At 38.6% G+C, this 22,227-nt stretch overlaps 2 pseudogenes; both read left to right on the top strand.

Moving 5' to 3' along the window:
• Positions 1–224: 224 nt before the first annotated feature.
• On the top strand, positions 225–3,911 carry LOC141345670 (uncharacterized; annotated as a pseudogene).
• Positions 3,912–7,657: 3,746 nt separating this feature from the next.
• On the top strand, positions 7,658–8,427 carry LOC141345577 (uncharacterized; annotated as a pseudogene).
• The last annotated feature ends 13,800 nt before the right edge of the window (positions 8,428–22,227 follow it).

The raw sequence follows: 22,227 nt of genomic DNA, 5'->3' as shown, positions 1-22,227 counted from the left end.
AATAATTTACAGTTTTGAATTATGTTCACCTTCTGTCTGACCGAAATTTAGATAATTTAGATAAATGTTTGGAGCATTTTTGATCGTTACATATAAGTTTTTTATTTTTTATTTTTTTAATGAACAACGCCCAGCGGAAGACTGATCATAATCTGTTTGCCTTCTCAAATCATCACGACCTATTTTTGAAATGCATCCGGTTTTGAGCCTTATTCAAAAGGCCAATGAAAATTGGCGATTGGCATTTGCATGCCAAGCCACGCCCTGTACATACGGGTATATAAGATGGCGGCATGCAGCCAGTCATTCAGACTTTTGCTTCGGAGCCGTTCTCTCTGCCCAAGCCTACAACATAAACAAAAATTGCAACGTTCCTGCTGTTCTTCCCTGCTGGTGTGCTGCCATCTAAAAGAGCTTTCTAAAAGAGTGTTTTGGCAGCCGCCAGTGGGATCCTGCGGGCAACCGTATTCACGGCGAGAAAAGCCTCCTGATCTCCAGCGAGTGAACCCCTCTGAGTGCACAGTGGTGCCGCGGTTCCTCCCTGGGCAGACCGGGACTAAAAGAGTGATTTCTCACGGCTGTGAAAAACGTTCTTTTCAAAATGGTTTTCCGGCCGTGCGCTTCTGGGTGTGGCAGTTTCCTCACCTCTCAAGACGGCCATGAACGCTGCCTTACATGTCTGGGCCGAGAGCATGCTGAGGCAGCGTTCACGGATGGTTTGTGTGTTCATTGCGAACGCATGACCATGGCTCCGCTGAAGTACCGCCGTTCGTTTGCAAGACGGCTCCCCTTGTCCCACGGCAGGTCGTTAAGCTGTCAATGCTTTTCGACCGCCGTGGCGAGACACGAAGGCGACCTACGGGTCACTGTACAGAACGTGCCGCCAGCGCAGTCCCGTAGAGCTCTGTCTGGAGGTACCCCAGGTGACTTCGACTGATCTTTCTAGGCTGGATGACTGGTTCCTTGGGAGGGGCCGCCTTGGTGGTGGAAGCCATCTCACTGTCTTACTTATATCAGGGAGAGCCATGCCCCTTAGTGTTGCCTCATCCTATGCGTTGGCTCATGGCCCCTCACTAGCAGATATCTGTAGAACTGCCGGCTGGGCTACACCTAATAGCTTCTCTAGGTTCTACAACCTTCGCATACAGGCCGTTTCCTCCCGTGTTTTAACATAGACTTCAGGTGGGTGGGAGAACGGCTGGTGTTGGCTTGCTGCGCCATTCCCATGTGGATCCGTGCCCCATATTCCCAGTATGTTCCCTCCGGCGAACACTGGGTCCTCCATGCCCCGCAGTCAGGCCTAGATGCGGAGTAGTCTCTGACTGTGATCCTGCCTGGGTCTCCTTCGCCCCGCAGGTTGTGGCTATATTTTTCAATATTCCAGCGGAGAAGATCGTTGTTTCCCTCGTATATCCCTAAAGCTTATGGATATATTGAATTACTCTCATTTCCACATGTTAGATATCATGTGCTCCGCCCCCACAACCCATGCTTCAGACAACTGGCATCCCTGTAGGCCCTATTGGCCCTCAGGCTGTTGAGAAGGTTACGTTACAATTTCCATCTGCTGACACATCCGCCTGTCAGCACGTGGGGTTGTGCGTAACGCGGCGTCAGGGTCGTGGCCTGTTCCATGGTTCTGTTCACAAATGTAACGTCGTAGTGAAACGACTGAAGAGAAACATCTAGGTTACGAAGGTAACCCTCGTTCACTGAAGGAGGGAACAGAGACGTTACATCCCCTGCCACGACCCTTGCGTTGCTGCATGCCGCCATCTTATATAACCGTATGTACGTGGCGTGGCTTGGCATGCAAATGCCACTCGCCAATTTTCATTGGCCTTTTGAATAAGGCTCAGAGATGACTGGACTCTCAAGCAAGTTCCCATATGTAACGTCTCGGTTCCCTCCTTCAGGGAACGAGGGTTACCTTCGTAACCTAGACGATTCTCAACAACAACAATGTCAAAAAAGCTTATTTATTCAAGTAACCAGAAATGTACATTGTATTTTCATTTCAATGAATATCGTGCTCCTGTCTCATCAATCCAGCACCATACCGTAACAGCCACCAGCAGTTCTTAAATAGGCAGAGACCACAGGTGTTTATGCTGGTCTATGCTCAGTGGCGTAGCGCAAACTGCGTTGGCCCACCCGCAAGAGTGGAGGTGGGGCCCCTCACTGCATAATTAGATGGGGGATTCACCTTTTCATTCAAAATTGTGAATTAGTACTGTGGAATTTAATAGTATGTAATTATTTCGTATTTATTTATTAAGAACTTTTCACACAAAAAAAGGATAAAAGAAACACCAACAATAAAACAGCAATTACATTAACTTGTTAAAATGCAAGGGAGAACATGACGTCAAAAATATTTTTTTCTATCTGCAGTACAAAGATTCATGACGTTTAACATTCAATAAAGGTAATATATATTACCTTTAAAATCCTCCAAAGCGCCCCTTTCTCCTAGCATTTTTCTGCGCAAAGTCCTTGACAATGTCTGTTATGTGCCAGCGCGTGCTGGCTTTCAATGCTGAGTATTGCAAGTTCAGAAAGTCTGTCCTGGCTCATTGTGCTTCTCATGCAGGTTTTTATTAGTTTTAGTTTAGAAAAAGATCTCTCGCCACTTGCCACTGTGACGGGGACGGTTAAAAAAAAGCTTCAGAGCTGTAGCCACATCTGTGACACTTGGTAGAATAGATGTATGCTTCAGAATCAGCAGCTCTGCCAGATCTTTAAATGAGGCCATTTCAAGTTTTTTTTTTTTTTTTTTTTTTTTTTTTTATCTCAGAACGTAGGGCACTTAGAAACGAAAGCAACTGTGATGGAAATTCGGAGGAAATATCATCGTTGTAAGTCACTGCAAATGTTTCGGCACAAGCACGCAACTCATCATCAGTTGCATGTACGAGTTCACTTGGAAGTAAGAAGCGGAATCGTTTCGCTATTGTATTCAAGCCTTTGAAACGTTGTTTGAGCTGGGAAACAGCTGTGTCAATGCACGCGTAAAAAACACCAACTTTGAACATTTCTTTATTCGAGTCAATTTTTGGGGGCCCCCCACAAAGTGGGGCCCCCCCCCGCAGTGCGTTCCCTGCGGGCCCGTCCGCTACGCCACTGTCATGCTGCTGACTTCCATTCACTTCTAGCTTAATTTGATCTACAATGCATTTTCACAACATACACTCATAAGACTGGCAACCAACTTGATCTCATTTACACGCGAAATTGTATTTCAGACAACATTGCGGTCAAACCCCTACACATCTCTGACCACTTCTTCATTACATTTGACCTACATCTTGCTACTTGTGCCCCCCCAACCCCTCAACCTGTTACTTTTAGATGAAACCTACTCTCACCCTCCCACCTTTCTTCTTTAGTATCCTCCTCTCTTCCCTCTCCAACCCACTTCTCCTCCCTGGACACTAATGCAGCAACTGACACCTTATGCTCCACTCTTACCTCGTCTAGATGATATATGCCCTCTCTCCTCCAAGCCAGCAAGAGCTGCTCCGACAACCCCTTGGTTATCCGATGTTCTTCGTGAGCATCCGTCCAAACTTAGGGCAGCCGAGAGAAAATGGCACAAATCTAAGGATCCATCTGACCTCAGTATGTATCAGTCTATGCTCTCATCTTTCTCTACCCAAGTACATACAGCCAAATCTTCATACTGCCACAACAGGATCGACAATTCTCCGGACGCACGCAACCTTTTCAAAACATTTAATACACTGCTTTGTCCCCCTCCACCACCTCCCACAACTTCTATAACAGCTGATGAGTTCGCCACATTTTTTACAGACAAAACTACATCTATCAGCAATTAGTTCTCAGCTCCACACATACAGGAACTAAAATTGACCACACAAACGGCTGGAACTCTTTTTTTTTTTATTTAGCCTTTATTTAACCAGGTAAAACTCATTGAGATTAAAAATCTCTTTTACAAGAGAGACCTGGCCAATGTGCAGCATAAAAAACACACAGAACAAGTTCCAACATATATAAAAGAACACATCAAATACACATACATATACCACAAGACCCTATGCTGAAAGAATACCTAATACTTTATGAACAATTACACTGACCAATGTTCACCTGCTCCACATTTTTCAGAGTTGATATAAACTGTCTGTAAGAAATAAAGGTAGTCATTTTCAACGATTTCTGAAGAATGTTCCAGGCAGAAGGTGCTGCAAGCATAAAGGCTTTTTTGCCTAATTCTGTTTTGACACGTGGGACCAACAAGTGTAGTACATCATTTGAACGTAATCCATAATGGCCGTGATTTCTTGTTAAAAGGACACTCAAATAAGTAGGAGCTAGTCCAAGAAGTACCTTGTAAATGAAACATAGCCAGTGAGTGTACCTTCTTGCATAAAGAGAAGGCCATTTAGCTGTATAATAAAGGAAACAGTGATGTGTCCTATAACCACAACCAGTGAAAAAACGTAAGCACAATGATACACAACATCCAGTTTCTTCAAACACTGGGCAGAAGCATTCATATATCAAATCACCATAATCTAATATGGGAAGAAAAGTGGCCATCACCAGGTATTTTCTAGCGCGAATGGATAAGCATGATTTTGATCTGTAAAGATAGCCAAGCTTTATCTTAAGCTTAGAAACCAGATGCTAACATGAGTTTTAAAACATAGTTTAGAATCAATGATTATACCCAAATATTTATAACTGTTAACTAACTCAATTTCGTTTCCTTCAGAAGTTGAGATGCTAGAAGAAGAAACTGTTTGTAAATACCATTATTTTTTACTTTTGTACATTTAAGACCAGTTTAAGCTGTTTTAAACGGTTCTGAACAGTTTTGAATGCAGACTGCAAAAGTTCAAGGGCTTGTGCAGTAGATGATGCAGTACAGTAGATAAAAGTGTCATCAGCATAAAAGTGATACATAGCATTCGATAAATTTAACAAAGTCTGTTTATATAAATTGAAAATAATATGGGCCCTAATACTGAGCCTTGTGGAACCCCCTTGGAAATAGGCAAAAATGAAGACACAAAACAAGCCACCCGAACACTTTGGGTTCTACCTGACAAATAATTTAGAACCCATCTACCGAATGCTTAGACAAGCCAATGCTCACAAGACTATTCACAAGAATACAGTGATCAACCGTATCAAAAGCCTTCGAAAGATCTATAAACAGTGCAGCACATATTTTCCTATTATCCAATGCCCCAGCAATATCATTTATCACCTTTAATGCTGCAGATATGGTGCTATGTTGTTTCCTAAACCCTGATTGAAAAGGTGATAAGATATCATTTATGTTTAAAAATTCCTTTAGCTGTTCACCAATCAGGCGCTCAAGGAGTTTAGCTAAAATGCACAGCTTAGAAATAGGCATATAATTATTTAAAATAAATGGATCGCCCCCTTTTAGTAATGGTGTAACATGGGCTGACTTCCATACTTTAGGGATGTCGTTTTCTGCAATTGTTAAGTTAAAAATATATGATAAAGGCTCCACAATAAAGTCAGCTGCTAACTTTAGAAAGAAAGGATCTAAATTGTCAGGACCAGCAGACTTTTTTGTGTCTAATTCCTGAAGGGCTTTATGGACTTTGTTAATTGATACAGGAGAAATAAAAAATAGTTTTTCTGAGGTTAAACATGGGTCAGAGGGGTTCTCTTGTATGCAGGAACCAGAAGAAGCAGGACATAAAGATTCAAATAGGGATCCAGAAGAAATAAAATGCTCATTAAAGCAAGCTAACATTTTTTGTTTATCAGTCACCTTGCCGGAGTCAATCATAACATGAGGAGGTAGTTAACTACAGCTGATATTTCCAAAAGAGGCTTTAATAATTTTCCAGAACTTGCTTGGATTATTCGCAATTATACAATGATCACTCAGGTCATTTGCAAACACACCTATATCTGAGAATTTGTGTGGAGCATTAGTTAAAAACAAGTCAAGTAAAGAAGTCTTTTCAGGGCACTTGAGGTTTGGACGAGTTGGACTATCAATCAACTGAGTAAGATTAAAAGAGTCACAGACAGATTTGAAACTATCTGAAATAGAGGTCAACCAATCCAAGTTAAAATCCCCAGCTAAACGTACCTCTCCAAATTCAAAACTTGATAGATGATGATTTAAAGAGCCTCAGTACTTGCTGAGGGTGGTCTATAGAAACCTATGACCGTCAATGTTTGCCCCAATGTATACTCCATCTTTAGGGCTAAAAGCTCTAGCTGCTTACTAATGGATACTGAATGCACAATGGCACAAGGGAAACGATTTTTTATATAAGCGGCAATGCCACTACCCTTCCTAGGGCGGTCACAACGGTAGACATTGTAGCCCTTAATTGCTATATCCCTATCTAAAATATATTTACTAAGCCATGTTTCTGAGATTATAATAATATCAACATCTGTTGAGGGGGCCACATTTTTATAAAATCGAGTTTGGGGAGAAGACTTCGGGCATTAATATGAAAAAAACCTAGTCCGGCTCTAGTTTTGAATTCTTCTGGAGTATTTGAATTGTTTGGCACTGGACCAGGATTTGGATGAACACTACCAGAGAGTATAAGAAGGAGAACAACTATACATTTTCTTTTTATATTGTAACTAGGCAGTGCTATTTTTCTATAAAAACAGTAGTCTGGTCTAAAAGGAAGATAAAAAGAAAAACATTTAAACCAATCATGTAGACCAAATAACTTAACTAGATCAGATAAATATAAAATTCTGTAGTCACCAATAGTCTGTGGATTCCAGCTGAGTTTGATGTCCATAGAGCCAAAATCCCAGATGGTGCCCAGGTATTTTTGGGAATGTAGGGAGAACTCATCATATTCATCATTTCTGCAAATCACCTTGCTGGTAATAGTCAAAGATAAAATGAGGACTAATGATAAAAGCATCATGTTAAAAAGCACTCCAATTGTTACGCCAGTTTATTGATAGAATCAGTCCAAGCCAAATTCTCCCTTTTGAATCCAACCGTGGCGGTGAATGGCGTCACGGTGTAAACAGGAATAGTTCTCCGGGGTTTTGCAAACTAGCACAGCACAGAGACAGGACACCCTCCCACGGGGAAGCCGACAAACTCCAACAACTCAGAATCCAACAGCAGGCCGACCAAGGATTCACCCGTAGTTTCAGGAAACTCTGATGACTCGGGCTCAGCAGACGAACAGCAGACGAACTAGCAAAAGTGGGACCTCCCGGTGAACTTCATACTCTGAGATTTTGGGCAGACAGAGCAAAAAACAGCAATGCAAGAATCATAATCTCCATGATGGAATTTGCACACCACAGAGCTGGGTAGCCGGGGTATAGTTTGAAGAAACAGAGCAGGGTATTCGGAGTGTAGCTGGTAGCTGATAGCTGGAGGTTATAGCTGATAGCTAGTGAAGACCCAGGCTGCAGCTGGTAGCTGATGGAATGTAGGCCAGGCTGTATATAAAACCAGGTTTTAGCTGGTAAAGACCCAGGCTGTAGCTGAAGCAGGAGGCCGAGCTGTCATTAATGTAGACCCAGGCTGTAACTGGTAAAGTCAGAGTAATACAGCTTTACACCAAGAATGATGAACAGAGATCCAGGCAAACGCCTAACTCAGCAGCAGATGGTTTGTAGTTAAAGGGCCAAACTGTTTTGACATATCTCTGCATGGATGAAGGAACACCATCTACAGCTCAATCTAGCAAAGATGGAATTCCTTATCTTTCCCGATAAAATGAAGATGAAGATGCCACTGCATCTTTACAACATGACTTCTCCATCCAGTTAGGTTCATCAACAATTACCCCATCGACTTCAACCAGAAATCTGGGTGTAATCTTTGATGACCAATTGACTTTTAAAGACCACATAGCTAAGACAGCTTGATCTTGCAGGTTTGCATTGCACAACATCAGAAAGATCAGGCCCTTCCTAACAGAGCATGCTACACAACTCCTCGTCCAGGCCCTGGTCATTTCCGGGCTGGACTACTGCAATGCTCTTTTAGCCAGTATTCCAGCATGTACAATCAAACCTCAACAAATGATTCAAAATGCAGCAGCACGACTGGTCTTCAATGAGCCCAAAAAGGCCCATGTCACACCTCTCTTCAAATCTCTGCACTGGCTACCGGTTACAGCACGCATCAAATTGAAGACACTGATGCTGGCATATAGGACAGCCACCGGCTCATCACCTGCCTACCTCCATGCACTACTACACATCTGCAATCCTTCCAGAAGTCTGAGATCCTCTAGTGAAATACGCCTCATTGTACCACCACAGAGAGGCATGAAATCACTTTCCAGAACATTTTCATTCACCGTTCCTGCCTGGTGGAATGATCTTCCCACCCCTATCCGGAATGCAGACTCCTTAACAGCTTTCAAGCGACTGCTGAAAACCCATCTTTTTCAACACTATGTGACTTAGAGAATTACGCTCAGAATGAGTTTTCACTCGTTGTTCAGTCTGTATTTCTCACAGCATGACGAGAAACAGTTTAGTCTGCTCTGAAACAATCACAGAATACAAGAGAGCTCATGCTTTGAAGCAAAGTACTCACTGAAATTAATAATTCACTGAAATCTGGACATGAGTCACTATTTTCTCCACCATCTCTGCAGTGTGCCGAATGTATACAATTATCATGTGAATAGAGTGAGTCCAGCTGATTGACAGGAAGAGAGAGCTGACAAAGACAAGACCATGGCAGAAGAGTTTCAAAACAAAATGTGCACCAGGTGAGAGTGGGAGTTTCATATTTATTTGGTTCCAAAGTGTAGCGAATTTAGCTCAAAAGGGAAATGTATATAAATAATTACAATAAATTTAGATTAATTACCATTATTTATATCAACCGCCAGTAGTAACTGTAGCGGAATCGAATCGCCATCAATTAATCTGTTCGTCTAGCGAACATACAGGGTAATTTCGTATCAACCCTAAGCAATGATATTTTCTTGGCCATAGAAAAATAACAGTGTTACAGTAATAATGCATTAGAGCATGTAGCTTGATCAGAAATCGTAAAGGGACATTAAAGGAGAACTCCGGTGTGATTTTGACCTAAAGTGTATTGAATCATGATACCGAGTGTAAACGTACCTTGCATATCTCATCTCGTCTTGTCCACTGCTGTCCGAAATCTGGGGTCAGTTAGCCGATGCTCACAACAGCTTGTCAATGATATTCAATCGGGCATCGAAGGAGCCATGTAAATAAATCACTGTTTTACGCCATTTACGAAGCACAAAGTAGCTCCAGACTTCATTGGTAGACTTCCAAGGGCCCTGACATTTAAAACGAGACATTGAGAACTTAGAAAAAGCACCGGTAGTTTATTTACAAGTAGATTTATACAGACAGTACCCGCAAGAAGTTTAGCGCCCGCCGCCATCTTAAATGTAGTCACGATAAGTCGAGTGTCGATCTCCAAGGAATTTATCAGCTTATCAACGTACCAGGTTGTAGTTTCCTTGGTGATCGACACTCGACTTATCGTGACTACATTTAAGATGGCGGCGGGCGCTAAACTTCTAGCGGGTACTGTCTGTATAAATCTACTTGTAAATAAACTACCGGTGCCTTTTCTAAGTTCTCAATGTCTCGTTTTAAATGTCAGGGCCCTTGGAAGTCTACCAATGAAGTCTGGAGCTACTTTGTGCCTCGTAAATGGCGTAAAACAGTGATTTATTTACATGGCTCCTTCGATGCCCTATTGAATATCATTGACAAGCTGTTGTGAGCATCGGCTAACTGACCCCAGATTTCGGACAGCAGTGGACAAGACGAGATGAGATATGCAAGGTACGTTTACACTCGGTATCATGATTCAATACACTTTAGGTCAAAATCACACCGGAGTTCTCCTTTAATGTGTTTTATTAACTAACGACTAACATACAACTAATCTAAACAAACAAACATATACTCACTCATACATAGGGATGGGAATCGAAAACCGGTACTTGTTGAGAACCGGTTCCCAGTGTTTCAATTCCATCGAATCGTTTGCTAAATTTTCAAACGATTCCCTTAACGATTCCAGTGGGCACGAATGACATCATCATGCGCATTTCGTAACTTAAGCACGTTGCGTAGCTTACGCTCAGTCAATAAGCATTGGTGCCTAAGCGGAACAAACGCTCAAAAGTCTGGTTGTATTTCACCAAAAGACGAAAATAGGGCAGCTTGCAATACTTGCAGCGTAGATATTTCCTCAAAGGGAGGAAATACAACTAACATGCTAAAACATTTGCGTACACAGCATGCAATAACAATAAAAGAATGTTGTGTTTTCAATCTGCTCCGGACTAACAGTTCTCAACCCAGCAGTGGCAGCAGCAGCAACAATGTTAGCATGTCCTCGGCTAATAAAACTGCAGGACTCATTCATTCCCTATATACATTTTCTAGGGAGATGACAAAAATTCTCAACCGTAAGTACAAAGCCCCAATCAGAGACAGTTTAACTATGCTAATCAACAATTTGTTGTCCCTTTTCTTCCGTATGAGAATCGATAAGGGAATTGATAAAGAATCGAATCGTTAAGCAGAATCGAAAATGGAATTGGAATCGTAAAAATCGTATCAATTCCCATCCCTACTCATACAGAGTAGGGTAAGAGGATGGTTAGAGCAGTACAGGAAAAGGGCATGAGGCTGAGCTGACCATCTAAAGAACCATCAGTTTCTAATTCAAAGAGCTGTATACGATAGCTTACACAAAACCTGTTTAGTAGAAGAAACGATACTTGCATCCGAATGAGGGTCTCGTGGAGCCTCTGAAGAAGTCCTGGATGGTTCCCTTTGATGGCCAGAGTTGCAATTTCTTGAAGCTCCGAGGTTGTTCTACAACAGTGTTTGCTTATTTTTATTTATTCAAAACATGGACTTTATGATTTTATTTGATATTACATCAAAGTTTATGCCGTGCTTTCAAGCTTTCTTATTTTTTTTTTTTTTTTTGTGAATAAACATCCTACTTTTCTTATTTGATCGCTCTGTGTTTACGGATTTTCAGTTTTGTATAGACCTTTTTCCTGTGTAAATGATGAGCGCCGCCATTACGAATTCTAACGACTGATTGAATGCTTTTCGGTTCCAGTCTCCATAGGAACCCATTCAAATAGAGTCCATCTGTTTTTAATGTAGCTAACGTCCGCAGCTCCGTGTCATCCACACTCATTAAAGTGAGGCACTGACAAACTGATGGTCATTGCCAAGTGAGGCGCTTTGGAGCCATGTGCTGTTTAAAAACATTTTAATAGCTTTAACTTTAGATTATTAGCTCGGAATATGCCCTAATTTGACTAAAAACAAGGCAGAGTGGAAATGCAAAGCATTCATTCAGTTAAGAGTCGGACTTACTTCCGCGTTCAGGAAAAACGTCTATACCTATTTAAACTTTGGGAGTTTTTTTGTTATTTTATACATTAATACCACTAATTTGAATGTAAAATAAAAATGTGCGAGTGCTTTAACCAAAGGAAAGCGAGGAAAAGAGGGAAAACTCAAAACAAACAATTGCTTGATGATACATTTCTGATCATTTGAAAGTGAAAGTAAAACTCAAACGACCCCTAGCTTATGCAGAAATCATATTTCACAATAACTGTAAGTTACCAGAGATTTTCTCACCTCAGCTGTGAGATGTAGGGCAGACACTGAAGGAAACTCTTCACTTCACTCTCTTCCTCTGAACATCCTCTCAGCTCTACTGGTTTCTTCTGTGTTTGTAGTTTCAGCACTTCCAGGAGGACGGAGCTCTTTCTCTGTGAGAGATCTATGAACCATTCATCAGGTGACTGGAAAACTGACTGTAATGCTGGAAGAAAACTCCTGCCTGTTTGAGTCTCATAGTTCTTCAGATGAGAGTAAAGATCCAGCAGGAAATCACTCTGATCCTGACGCTTATGGTGAAAAGGGAAGGTTTTGTAGCTGCACACAGATGAGATCAGAGTCCAGAATCTTGTTCCTGCATATCTGTCAGTTTCTACTGCAGCAACACAGAGATTCAGCAGAAATCTTACTGCAGACATCCTTGTTTCTTTATTAGAAATGCCTCCAAACCTGAAAATACACAATCAAGAACCAAACACTTAATTAATTTGAGACAACTTACATCACATAATACACTAATTCACACCAGACACAAATAAAAAAAAAATTCAACAAAACCCAGGAATCTAATTTGACAGTAGCTAAGGACGGTAACAGTTTAAATAATAGTTCTCATTGAGAACAGGTAAGTCCATATCATAGCTATAACAACAGCAACACAGAGGAACAATATCATTAGAATTACGTTCAGAATGAGTTTTCAGTCATTGTTCAGCCTGTATTTCTCACAGCATGATGAGAAACAGTTCAGTCTGCTCTCAAACAATCACAGAATAAATAAGAAACTCATGAAATGAATAATTCACTGTACATGAGTTTATCAGTTTAACATGATGAACATGATGACGTCTCTTGTTAAAAAACCTGCTCTCCTTTTGCTTTTATTTCCATGATAATACATTAAACTAAATTATTAAATAAACAATATTTTTTTACCCCTCTGTGGACATGATGACATGCTTTGGGAAGTTCATTCCACACTTTGAAAAACTCCTATGTTGAATGATGTACAATGTGAATATAATCTCATTTACTGATGACTGACACACACCATCATGACATCAGAATTTATTCTCTTATTGTTACTCCCCCTTTAATGCAGTCTCCACCTTGTCTCCAAACTCTACCCCCATCCCTTACCCCCAGTGAACAACGCCCCTTTTCAGAAAGTTTTTCAAACCACAGGTGTGAAGAAGCAGCTCTGAAACAGGGGGGTGTTGTGACACTTTAAATTGGCAGAGACCACAGGTGTTTATGCTGAAAGGACCTGTATATAACAATCACAGAATACAAGATAACTCATGAAATGAATAATTCACTGCAATCTTTACATGAGTCACTATTTTCTCCATCTCTCATGTTTTAATCTGACTGCTTGAATACATTCACTTACTGGATCCTTGACTAGAAACTGTACAGGAGTTTATCAGTATAACATGATGATCATGATGACGTCTTGTTGAAAAACCCTGCTTTCCTTTTGCTTTTATTTCAATGATAATACATTAAACTAAATTATTAAATAAACAATTAAATTTTTTTACCCCTCAGTGTACATCATGACATGCTTTGGGAAGTTCATCCCACACTTTAAGAAACTTGTTAAATGATGTACAATGTGAATATAATCTCAAATACTGATGACTGACACACACCATCATGACTAGTGTTAACAGTTAACTCTTATTGACAGCAACAACTGTTTAGCACATGTACATTGGTAGCATCTGATGGTTGAATCTACATTAATGCCCACAAATACACCATTAATATGTGCTCCAACATCTACAGATATGATGAATATCTCACCCTAAACACAATCTGCTCTTAGATTTAGGTGTTCATGCAAACATGAGATCAGATGTAGTGAATGGTCAGAATACATGAGTTTATAGCTAACACTGAAACAAAACAGAGCCCCTAATCTAAAGACACTCATTAAGACCAGAAAACATGTTCCAGCTTATGCAGAAATCATATTTCACAATAACTGTAAGTTACCAGAGATTTCCTCACCTCAGCTGTGAGATGTAGGGCAGACACTGAAGGAAACTCTTCACTTCACTCTCTTCCTCTGAAAATCTCTCCAGATATACTGGTTTCTTCTGTGTTTGTAGTTTCAGCACTTCCAGGAGGACGGAGCTCTTTCTCTGTGAGAGATCTATGATCCATTCATCAGGTGACTGGAAAACTGACTGTAATGCTGGAAGAAAACTCCTGCCTGTTTGAGTCTCATAGTTCTTCAGATGAGAGCAAAGATCCAGCAGGAAATCCCAGTCATAAAATATTTCAGTCAATTCATCATCATCAGAGCTGGTGCAGACTGATGTTAACAGTTTCAGCATCTGCTCTCCTGTCTGTGTCTCAATCTCTGCTGCTTTAATGAAGAGACTCAGAACAAATTTGCTTAGACTTTCACTCCGAATAGAGATTCTGTAGCAAAAAGAGAAATGAGAAATGTGAATAAACAGAGATATCACAGAACTTATTATAGCTATGATGTGACTAAATAATGCAAAATAACAATAAACTGTTTTGTTTCTGGTTTTCAGCTCACATTTAACACTTTCTAAAATAGACATTAAATTTCAATAATGAATTTATAATTTTATCAGATCAGAATTTAATCAGGCAACAGATACAGCACAGAATTACACTGAACATAAGTCTTGTTCTTGAAGAGACAGTAAAAGATGAAGATTAGTAAGACACGCATAGCAGAAGAGCCACATTTGAATGAGGAATTAAATAATACTTCATTTAATCTAAAACTGATAAATATGACACAATCAGTATTCAATATAACCCTGTTCAATATATCCATGTAAATATTACTCAGTTTGAACTAGTTACATTTATTTTATCCTTCTACACGACATACTGGCCATTAATAACAAATTCATTACAAAAGTTAATATTAACACAATTGCATAATAATACAGTATACCAAGATGTATAAAAGTAATCTTGTATTTTACATGAATATTGCAATAATATTATATAAAATAATTAACTAAAACACCACACTGCTGCATTTCAGTCTTCAGTCTTCCTCTGAGTGTCATCAGTGTTCAGTGTTTTAGTCATTTGTAATGGTCAGAATGGGAATATAGGCTTTTGAACTGATCTTGGACCAGAAGAAGTGTCTTTGGATTTCTTTCTTGTAATTTCAGCGAGTAGCAATTTAAGACTCCTAAGGTCTGTATTTCTTTATATTTGAGTCCAAGTTCAAAATAAAACTCTCGGGTCTGCTCCATTGTGAACGATCAGAGCTGTATGAACCACTGCAAGCTGTGAAGTAAACAGGAATTTTTGTCTGAACTCAACTAGTCAAGAGAACACAAATGCTTTTTGAGAGAATGCAAAAGTTATACAACTTCTGTGCAGTAACTGTGTCCTTGAATAACAGCCATCTCTGTATTACATGCTCTAAACCTGAAACATGTGGTGCTCATCAGGACTAACTGGATGTTGGCTGGATGTTTTTTTTTTTTTTTTAAGTAATAAAAATAATTTAGTTCAGTTAAAGAGCAGACAATGCAATTAAACAAATGCAGCTGCTCAATGCAGTGTGGTGAATGGATCAGATTATTATGTGATTAGAGTGAGTCCAGCTGATTGACAGGAAGAAAGAGCTGACAAAGACAAGATCACGGCACAAGAGTTTCATAACTAAATGTGCTGATAGTGAAATATTCATATGAATTTGATTCCACAGTATTTGCTTATTTTTATTTATTCAAAACATGGAATTTTTATGATTTTATTTTATATGACATCAAAGTGTATGCCGTGTTTTCAAGCTTTCTTAATTGTTTTGTGAATAAATGTTCTACGTTTCTTATTTGATTCCTCTGTGTTTACGGATTTTCAGTTTTGTATACCTATTTAAACTTTGGGAGTTATTTGTTATTTTATATTATACATGATGTTATACATGTGTTATACACATTATGTGTTATATGTTATACATAAATACCACTAATCTGAATGTAAAAGAAAAATGTGTGCGTGCTTTTACCAAAGGAAAGCGAGTAAAAGAGGGAAAACTCAAACTAAAAACAAACAATTGCTTGATGATACATTTCTGTTAATTTGAAAATCAAAGTAAAACTCAAAAAACTCCCAGCTTATGCAGAAATCATTTTTCAAACAACAAGGCAAGGCAGTCCAGAGACAAAAAACTTGCTGGGAGAACCCACTGATACATTAGATGACAATCAGACACAGAACAGGAGGACATAAACAGGAAGGAATATGTGGGAGGACAGGCAAAGTAAATGAACAGCCTGAGGACAAAAAAAAAAAAAAAAAAAAAAAAACAGACATGAGTGTCACAAATTAAAGAACAAACAAAATAAGATTTTCTCACCTCAGCTGTGAGATGTAGGGCAGACACTGAAGGAAACTCTTCGCTTCACTCTCTTCCTCTGAACATCCGCTCAGCTCTACTGGTTTCTTCTGTGTTTGTAGTTTCAGCACTTCCAGGAGGACGGAGCTCTTTCTCTGTGAGAGATCTATGATCCATTCATCAGGTGACTGGAAAACTGACTGTAATGCTGGAAGAAAACTCCTGCCTGTTTGAGTCTCATAGATCTTCAGATGAGAGCAAAGATCCAGCAGGAAATCACTCTGAACATCAGCATCATATTCATCATTCTCATCATCAAAAGGGAAGGTTGTGTAGCTGCACATAGATGAGATCAGAGTCGAGAATCTTGTTCCTGCATCTTTGTCAGTTTCTACTGCAGCAACACAGAGATTCAGCAGAAATCTTACTGCAGACATCCTTGTTTCTTCATCATAAATGTCCCAGATCCTGATAAAACACAATCAAGAACCAAACACTTCATTCATTTGAGACAACTTACATCACATAATACATTACTACACATCAGAAACAAACAAATCATCCAACAAGACCCAGGGATCTAATTTGACAATGTTTTAGTTGAAATGCAGTGCAATGGGATGTTGTTACGACTCATTTAGGGACCAACATGAGAAAGCTAAAGTTAAAAAGTTAAAAGTTGTATTGTATAGAAAAGAGAATGTGACTAAAACAGAAAACAAAAATAAAAACATTTTAAATGTAAATAAATCATAAATAAGGGCTGGTGAGCTAACTCATTTAAACTACAACTTACCGAAGAGTTAAGAAAACTTCCTATCTCCCGAGGAAGAAATTAAACACAGCATAAGTCACATTTACATTGACATTTATTCATTTAGCCGACGCTTTTATCCAAAGTGACTTACAATTGGGAATACAACAAGTGATTCATCCTAAGGAGGCAGATCAACATAGGAAGTGTTCAAAAATACCATATATCAGGCGTTGTTAGAAGAGTGCAGGCTAGAAGGAGAAGATCAAGAAAGAGAGGAAAAACAGGCTAGAAGGGAGGATTTTTTTTTTTTTTTTTTTTATTGAGTCAGATAGTGTCGAAAAAGATGGGTTTTCAGCAGTCGTTTGAAAGCTGTTAAGGAGTCTGCATTCCGGATAGGGGTGGGATAAGTCTTCTGGTTCAGCTCACTTACCTACGCTTTCTATGTTCTCTGTAGTAATTAAACAAACAATCACTCACTCACCATCCTTAAACAAAAGAAAATAAGAAAACAAAACCCAAATAAAAACACAAAACAGAGTTCCCAGGGCAAGCCGCCATTGAAGTGCCACCAGAAGCTCTTAAATAGACAGAGACCACAGGTGTTTATGATGGTCTCTGCCCCCATACAATTAGCAGCTGCACTCAGGAAATAAAACCTAGAGAGAAAGAGCAGGGGCTCATAACAGAAATGTCATTTGTGCAAAGTCTGTGGGTATGGAAGAGGAAGATGGGGATTTTCTTAAGACCCGTTCACATCAAGGACAGTAACTGTTTTAATAGTCGTTCTCATTGAAAACAGGTAAGTTCATATCATAGCTGTAACAACAGCAACACAGAGAGGAACAATATCATTAGAATTACGTTCAGAATGATTTTTCAGTCGTTGTTCAGTCTGTATTTCTCACAGCATGATGAGAAACAGTTAAAGTCTGCTCTAAAAAAAATCACAGAATACAAGAGAACTCATGCTTTGAAGTAAAGTACTCACTGAAATTAATAATTCATTGAAATCTGGACATGAGTCACTATTTTCTCTGCAGTGTGCCGAATTTATCAGATTACAATTATCAAGTGAATAGAGTGAGTCCAGCTGATTGACAGGAAGAGAGAGCTGACAAAGACAAGATCATGGCAGAAGAGTTTCAAAACTAAATGTGCACCAGGTGATAGAGGAAGATTCATATGTATTTGGTTCCACAGTCTTTGCTTATTTTTATTTATTCAAAACATGGACTTTTTATGATTTTATTTGGCATTACATCAAAGTGTATGCCGTGCTTTCAAGCTTTCTTAATTGTTTTGTGAATAAACATCCTATGTTTCGTATTTGATTCATCTGTGTTTACGGATTTTCAGTTTTGTATACCTATTTAAACTTTGGGAGTTTTTTGTTATTTTATAATATACATGATGTATTTTTATTAGTTTTGTTCATAAAAGTTTGTTATGTTACATTAATACCACTAATCTGAATGTAAAAGAAAAATGTGCGTGTGCTTTTACCAAAGCAAAGCGAGGAAAAGAGGGAAAACTCAAACTAAAAATAAACAATTGCTTGATGCTAAATTTCTGCTAATTTGAAAATCAAAGTAAAACTCAAACGACTCCCAGCTTATGCAGAAATCATATTTCACAATTTTTCACATATTTCCTCACCTCAGCTGTGAGATGTAGGGCAGACACTGAAGGAAACTCTTCACTTCACTCTCTTCCTCTGAATATCCTCTCAGATATACTGGTTTCTTCTGTGTTTGTAGTTTCAGCACTTCCAGGAGGACGGAGATCTTTCTCTGTGAGAGATCTATGATCCATTCATCAGGTGACTGGAAAACTGACTGTAATGCTGGAAGAAAACTCCTGCCTGTTTGAGTCTCATAGTTCTTCACATGAGAGCAAAGATCCAGCAGGAAATCCCAGTGATAAAATATTTCAGTCAATTCATAACCATAAGAGCTGGTGCAGACTGATGTTAACAGTTTCAGCATCTGCTCTCCTGTCTGTGTCTCAATCTCTGCTGCTTTAATGAAGAGACTCAGAACAAATTCGCTTAGATTTCCACTCTGAATAGAGAATCTGTAACAAAATGAAAATGAGAAATGTGAATAAACAGAGATATCACAATATTAACTTATTATAGCTATGATGTGACTAAATAATGCAAAATAACAATAAACAGTGTTTTGTTTCTGGTTTTCAGCTCACATTTAACACTTTCTAAAATAGACATTAAATGTCAATAATGAATTTATAATTTCATCAGATCAGAATTTTAACATTTTAACAGATACAGCACAGAATTACACTGAACATAAGTCTTGTTCTTGAAGAGACAGTAAAAGATGAAGATTAGTAAGACACGCATAGCAGAAGAGCCCCATTTGAATGAGGAATTAAATAATACTTCATTTAATCTAAAACTGATAAATATGACACAATCAGTATTCAATATAACCCTGTTCAATATATCCATGTAAATATTACTCAGTTTGAATTAGTTACATTTATTTGATCCTTCTACATGACATACTGGCCATTAATAACAAATTCATTACAAAAGTTAATATTAACACAATTGCATAATAATACAGTATACCAAGATGTATAAAAGTAATCTTGTATTTTACATGAATATTGTAATAATCTTATATAAAATAATTAACTAAAACACCACACTGCTGCATTTCAGTCTTCAGTCTTCCTCAGAGTGTCATCAGTGTTCAGTGTTTTAGTCATTTGTAATGGTCAGAATGGGAATATAGGCTTTTGAACTGATCTTGGACCAGAAGATGTACCTTTGGATTTCTTTCTTGTAATTTCAGCGAGTAGCAATTTAAGACTCCTAAGGTCTGTATTTCTTTATATTTGAGTCCAAGTTCAAGATAAAACTCTATGAACCGCTCCATTGTGAACGATCAGAGCTGTATGAACCACTGCAAGCTGTGAAGTAAACAGGGATTTTTGTCTGAACTCAACTAGTCAAGAGAACACAAATGCTTTTTGAGGGAATGCAAATGTTATACAAGTCAATACAAAGTTTCTTGAGGGAAAACAAAAGTTATACAACTTCTGTGCAGTAACTGTGTCCTTGAATAACAGCCATCTCTGTATTACACGCTCTAAACACACCTGATACATGTGGTGCTCATCAGGACTGACTGGATGTTGGCTCAATGAACTGATAGAGAATGTAAGTATAATGAATCATATTGATCTACTGACACACACCATCATGACTAGTGTTCACAGTTAACTCTTATTGTCAGCTACACCATTTAGCACATGTACTTTGGTAGCATCTGATGGATGAATCTACAAAAATGCCCCAGAATTTTTCTCAAACATCTACAGATATGATGAGTATTCACATCTACAGCTTTATCTCACTCTGTACAACAATTGCTCTCTGATTTAGCCGGTGACACAAGAATGAGATCAGATGCAGTGAATGGTCAGAATTAGGCTTGCAGTGATAGGCACCACCCAATTGTGTTTTTTTTTTGGCATGTTTTTTTTAAGTAATAATTTTTTTTTAGTTCTGTTAAAGAGCAGACAATGCAATTAAAAAATGCAGCTGCTCAATGCAGTGTGGTGAATGGATCAGATTATCATGTGATTAGAGTGAGTCCAGCTGATTGACAGGAAGAGAGAGCTGACAAAAACAAGACCATGGCACAAGAGTTTCATAACAAACCAGGTGAGAGTGTAAGGTTCATATTAATTTGGTTCCACTGTGTTAGCTTATTTTATTTGCTTAAACCGTGGAACGTTTTATGACTTTATTTTATATTACATCAAAGTGTATCCCATGCTTTCAAGCTTTCTTAATTGTGTTGCTAATAAACATTCTACATTTCATATTTTATTCAACAGAGTTTACGGATTTTCAGTTTTGTATACCTATTTAAACTGTTAGTAAGTTATTTGTTATTTTATATTATATATGGTGTATTTTCTTTGTTTTGATAATAAAAGTTTGTTATGTTACATTAATGCCGCTAATTTGAATGTAAAAGTAAAATGTGCACGTGCTTTTATCGAAGGAAATTGAGGAAAAGAGGGAAAACTCAAACTAAAAACAAACAATTGCTTGACACTAAATTGCTGCTAATTTGAAAGTGAAAGTAAAACTCAAACGACTCCCAGCTTATGCAGAAATCATATTTCACAATAACTGTAAGTAACCAGAGATTTTCTCACCTCAGCTGTGAGATGTAGGGCAGACACTGAAGGAAACTCTTCACTTCACTCTCTTCCTCTGAACATCCTCTCAGATCTACTGGTTTCTTCTGTGTTTGTAGTTTCAGCACTTCCAGGAGGACGGAGCTCTTTCTCTGTGAGAGATCTATGATCCATTTATCAGGTGACTGGAAAACTGACTGTAATGCTGGAAGAAAACTCCTGCCTCTTTGAGTCTCATAGATCTTCAGATGAGAGTAAAGATGCAGCAGGAAAACACTCTGATCATCATCATCATCATCATCATAATCATAAACCTCTTCATCAAAAGGGAAGGTTTTGTAGCTGCACACAGATGAGATCAGAGTCGAGAATCTTGTTCCTGCATCTTTGTCAGTTTCTTCTGCAGCAACACAGAGATTCAGCAGAAATCTTGCTGCAGACATCCTTGTTTCTTTATTAGAAATGCCCCAGATCCTGATAAAACACAATCAAGAACCAAACACTTCATTAATTTGAGACAACTTACATCACATAATACACTACTTCACATCAGACACAAGTAAATAAATCAACAAGACCCAGGGATTGAAGATTTAGTTGAAATGCAGTGCAATGGGATGTTGTTACGACCCATTTAGGGACCAACATAAAAAAGCTATTCTAAAACCAACAAATACAAGAGTTTCCAGGGCAAAAAGTTAAAAGTTTTATTGTATAGATAATGTGGCCAAAATAGAAAATAAAAAATAAATGCATTTAAAATGTAAATAAATCATAAATAAGGACTGGTGAGCCAACTCATTTAAACTACAACTTACTGAAGAGTTAAAAAAAAACCTCCAGAGGAAGAAATTAAAAACAGCAAAAGTATTCCAGGTCAGCTCACTTACCTACGCTTTCTATGTACTCTGTAGTAACTAAACAAACAATCACCCAATCACTCACTATCCATAAACAAAAGAAAATAAGAAAACAAAACACAAATTAAAACACTTAAAGTTCCCAGGGCAAGCCGCCATTGAAGTGCCACCAGCAGCTCGTGTCCATCTTGCCAACGTGTGTGTGTGTTTACATTGTCAGTGTGCAAATTAGCAGAATGTATTCACTTATTGTCACTCCTCCTTTAATGCAGTCTCAGCCTTGTCTCCACACTCTAACCCCCTTTCACTCCTAAGTTTCATATTTATTTGGTTTCACAGTGTTTGTTTATATTTATTTATTCAAAACTTGGACATTTTTTATGATTTTATTTTATATTGTAGGATATCAGCGTGAATCAAACAATTTGGGAGATTCGATTAGAAGTAAAAACACTTCTACA

The sequence above is a fragment of the Garra rufa genome, chromosome 1 (genome assembly GCF_049309525.1).
Source record: "Garra rufa chromosome 1, GarRuf1.0, whole genome shotgun sequence".
Taxonomy (NCBI): domain Eukaryota; kingdom Metazoa; phylum Chordata; class Actinopteri; order Cypriniformes; family Cyprinidae; genus Garra; species Garra rufa.
This window is presented reverse-complemented; position numbering and strand designations above follow the sequence as displayed.